This window comes from Amblyomma maculatum, chromosome 2 (assembly GCF_055883805.1).
Source record: "Amblyomma maculatum isolate TAMU_Amacu chromosome 2, ASM5588380v1, whole genome shotgun sequence".
Taxonomy (NCBI): Eukaryota; Metazoa; Arthropoda; class Arachnida; order Ixodida; family Ixodidae; genus Amblyomma; species Amblyomma maculatum.
In genome coordinates, this window is record NC_139345.1 from 56,267,020 (window position 1) to 56,271,782 (window position 4,763).

The 4,763-nt window shown below is 44.9% G+C and overlaps 1 long non-coding RNA gene across 1 annotated transcript; it reads right to left on the bottom strand.

The window, feature by feature from the left end:
• Positions 1-1,244: 1,244 nt before the first annotated feature.
• Positions 1,245-3,950, bottom strand: LOC146198702 (uncharacterized). The gene is made up of 3 exons (XR_014705010.1): positions 3,871-3,950; positions 3,407-3,513; positions 1,245-2,343 (listed from the first exon to the last, which is right to left on the bottom strand). It is a non-coding gene; the product is annotated as an uncharacterized LOC146198702 (long non-coding RNA).
• Between the last annotated feature and the right edge of the window lie 813 nt (positions 3,951-4,763).

Consider the following 4,763-nt stretch of genomic DNA (forward strand, 5'->3'; position numbering starts at 1 on the left):
AGGTATTCTCCATCTACCCTGATCCCTAACTGCTCCCATTCCAAGTCTCTGAATACTTCCTCTAAGCAAGCTGTGAATAGTACTGGGGAGAGCGTGTCTCCTTGTCTAACACCTTTCTGTATGGGAATTTTGTTACTTTTTTATGCAGAACTATGATTGCTGTGCACCCACTAAATATATCTTGCAGCACTTTCACGTACGACTCGTCTACCCCCTGATTTCGCAATGCCTGCATCACCGCCGAAGTTCGTGCTAATACAACTGGAGGTGGAACATGTGAAATTTATTTCGAACATCAGAAGGTCGAGAAACGCACAGCAGCCTAGCTATTGAATTCCATAATGCCGTAGTGGAGCCCAAGACTGCCAAAATTAACATTTATGCATGCTGCAACATTGAAGTACTATAAGGTATGCATTGTGCATGAAATACATAACCTAATAATCGTCCACCTCTCCTTAATCAAAATATTGTGTCAAAGCCACCGCCAGTCCACAAGAAGTATAATTTACAAGCCGAACCCACCACATTACAGCAATGTGGTGGGTTCGACTTCCACTCCCAATTTTCTCAAATGTGTACCAGCTATGGCCCAGCCTGGTGCTTGGCTTACCAGGGCTCATGGCTTAGGAAAGGAGGAAAAAGGAACTGCATATGGGCTTCTGCTGCACGAAGCGGACTTAGGGTTGTCTAATGGTGGAACGAATCGTGAATTTTGGTTCATGACCCTTTTCCTGAAGTGAACTAGAATACCTTTCCCAAGCATCTTATCCCAGAAGAGCCCAGAATCAGGCCGGGAGAAATCTTGTACCCACCAGCACCAGGATCGAAACTGGTACCTCCTGAATGTGAGGCAGATTCTGTCACAAGGCCATCATGTCTTGGTGGGGTAGTAGCCTTTCCTCGGGTTCTCGTTCTAATGGTGCTCAACGTGGCTTTGGAAGACCTTAAAAAAGCTTAATGATCGTTCATGAATTCAGAAAGGCCTTGGTCAAAGGTGCGCTGGTGTATGCAGTACATTTTCGTCTTTTTTTTTTTTTTTTTTTTTTTTTTTTACAGATTACTTGGGGTGGATTCACACACCAGATCCGTGTCATTCCGTGATGATTATGGTTAAAGTATAATACTAAGTTTGTTCTTGAAAGAACTGACCAAGCTAGAAAAAATTTCATTGCAAGAAGACATCAGTGCTCAGCATACTCACCAATGTTCTTAAAAAAAAAATAATATACACTGGGACGAGCTGTCTGAAAATTTTCAGGAACCTCATAGCTGTGCTTTTTATTTCTGAAACTTAGCCATTGTCAAATATGTTAAACTAGCATGTAGAACAATGTTTCTGTAACACTGATAGTCTTTACCTGAACACACTCACACACACACAAAAACTGGATCGGTGAAATTTTGTGTTTAGCTCTGCACAAATTTAGTTAAGCGGCAACAAATTTCATGGATATATATTTTATAGACAAACAATGCCATGAAAACTAAAAGAACAGTGGGCAATTAGATTATGTACTGACCAAAAATATTTTGTCATTTTTGTTTTCTTGGGGTATTGTACTAAACTTAAATCTAACATATTGGACCAGCCAAAGACACGGGAACACAAGAAAAAGAAATGCTGCGCATTCAGAAGGTACCAGGTTTGATTCCAGGTGCCGCCAGGTACTCAACAGTTTTCCAACTGGTACAGGATTTCCCCTGACCTGATGCTTGGCTCTTTTGGGGTGAAATGCTTTGGAAATGGGTCTCAGACCAAACAGTGTTGTCCCATGTACTTCTTTGTATTGAGTTCCCATGTCCTTGGCTTCCCATGTCCATGTCCAGCAAGTTAGGTTTGCACCAACTGGTCTGCATGGCCACTATGTAAAAAAATATATATCAGGAAGCACTACAGATATGTCGCAATAATACTAGCTGTGCCCCCCCCCCCCCCCAACAGGGTAGGCACCTAAATTCACCCCTGCTACCGTGGTAAATATGCTCTCAATGACCTCGTTGGATTTTCTCCCTGTCCATTGCCCGGACAGACTGTTTCCACATTGGGACATAGATACATGCTTTAGTGAAGGCCTCCAGAAATTTCAACAACCTTGTCTTTAACTTTAAATGTGTGTCAACATCGCACAGTTCACGGCATTGCTTTTCACCTCCATTGTAAAGGGACTGCTGCAACCAGGATTTCATCCTGTGTCCTTGGGTTTAACAATTGAGCACCCTAATCCTGTGCCACCGCAGTGGCTATTACCTATGTGGGGACGGAATCAAGATGATGAACAAAAGCTGCAAATCGCCTCCAAGGGATTCCTGTTTCAGCACACGCACCAAACAGGGAAGGGCCTGGAAATCGGAACAATGCAATAAATGCCGGCTCCTGGGAAAGGTAAGACATTAATGATCCCGCTGCAACACAGAATGAAAGTATAATGCTAGTAGCTGTCACATGGCACTCACATGGAAACATTTAATGTTCTATCAGTAAAATAAATTGGCCTCAACCAAAAAGAGCAAATAAAATTTGCCCCTAGTGGTAGCAGTGCATTTGCTGTTTGCAAGATAACATATAGGAAAGCGTGAATATGATTTGGCAGTGTAAACCAAAGAAACACGGAGATGAAGAAATGATAAAACAAACTTGGCATTTCCATGTGCGTTCCTTTCGTCCTTGGCCTGTTCGCACAGCCAAACCACACTGCAGTGGTGTGCCAGCTAGCCCATCAAAGCATGCTACTGGAAAGCTCTTCGAGCAATTATACAATTCTATTTTCTACCATGACAGGCCTACGTGGGCACTAGTATCTCTATATGGAACAGACTGGTTCAGCCTAGTCCCACCTTGTGCACCTGAATGCCCTCTCACTGTATTTGACAGCTACTGGAAAATATGCACCAGCATTTATTTTGTTAACGCGCTACAGCTGAAAGAAGCGATTTCACCCGCTCTAGTCAGGAATACAAAAAGGATCTATACAATGGCCACAGAAATAGCACTGTCACTGAGTAGATTTGCTGGTGAACATTGAAAAAAATTTTTTTTACCGTGCCCATCAACAGCAATTACCTTGTATGGTGCACAAGACAATATACAGTCATAACTAGAAACAGAATTTGAATTCACCTAGAGTTGATGCAAAAATGTCATTAATATTATCACGCTTAGCTAAAATGTAGCTTAGCTAAAATGTAGTCGTATGACCGGGTTAGTCCTATCTAGTGGTCAGAACAGTCCGGCAGATATGTACTGGCACCCCCACCCCCCTCACCCTTTTCTACTGCTTTGGCTGTCACGGTGCTGACCGAAATGCATGCCCAGTGCCAGCTTCATAAATAAGGTCACTTCGATTTCATATAGTAGCGCTCTTGTGGAGCAACCTGTTTTTGCCAGCACACATTTTGTACCCACCTTTCATGAGGCACAAGGCATTCATGGTGCAGGAGAGCCCATGAGCAGAAGCTGCGACGTAGCAAAGATCCCAAAATCGCTGTGCAGCAAGAGTATTTCGGCACACACTGAAACAAAAAATAGAAATGGTTGCTCTTGCTAAGACAGGGCTATTCGGGAGCAAAACGGAGGCGCACTCGAAAATGAGTCGCCGGCGACCGATCGAAGCACGGATATTGAAGGGACTGCTTCCTGGCGCACGGAAAAGAGCTTCGTAGATCCTCTACGCTTCACTTGAAGCCACCGACTCACAGCAAGATGCCGCAAAAAGAATTGAGATCACTTAGCAATAACGCATCGATGCAGAAAAGCTTTCCAGACAAGCTGTAACGTGAAAAGAGCGGCGCCATGAGCTCTCCTAAGTTGGCGAGGAAAGTACGGGATGCCACCGTAAGTGTTTTGCGCTGCATTTTCGCTGTACTTACGAAAGTCTGAAGAAACTTGCAAGGATGGGTGCCGCCCAGTCTATTTTGCAGAATACATTCCAGTCTGGTCAATCTGAAACACTGCGCGAACAAGCCTCCCGCTTGCTTGTACCACTGCGCGCCAAAATTGAAAAGGAAAAAAAAAAAAAAAAAAGGCACCTGGTCCTGCGGGTGCGGAGGCGGCGATAAAAAAAAGCGTCTGGGTACGAGAGTACACGCAAGCAAAAAACAAAAATAAGCAATTTATTACGTCACATCCGCCAGACTACAAACAGATCCTCCTCATCTACCTTCTTTCTTCTCGCGCATGCGCAGCTTACCAAGATCGCGCGGTGGCGACCGGCAGGTCCTCGAGACCGGCCGTGACGGTGGCTAGATGGGTAGGTGTGCCGACCGGCAGGGCACAAAGCGTAGTTCCGCGTGCCTCCGCTTCATGACGACGAAACTGGCGCTGCTGTTCTCCGCCCGGTGCTCACCGGCGGATCGTCTGCTACTTGTCGCAATCGCATCGCGCGTTTTGTTAACCTCATTTTTGTTTAAAAACATTAGTTATTACTTGCGTTATCAGTCAAAATAGTAGCTGAAACTGAGACTTTTGCGGTCTGGCATTGAAACAATAAACAGACGACACTAGCTACCTGTTTTCTCGTCTGTTTGCTGTCTGTCATCGTCCACATGCAAGCGCCGCAGCGGAGCAGGCGCTGCGCTTTTTGTGAGAAATGATCGGAATGAAGACCAAAAAGGACACAACTTGTTTCGCACCCTTCTGCAAATCCGGCTACAAGTAATCGAGAAAAGGACTGAAAGTCTCGCTGTTTTCGGCGCCGCGGGATCCAGAACTGTTCAAAAGGTGGGAGCTTGCTCTTCATCGTGCCGACAAGAGGTTGCAGCCA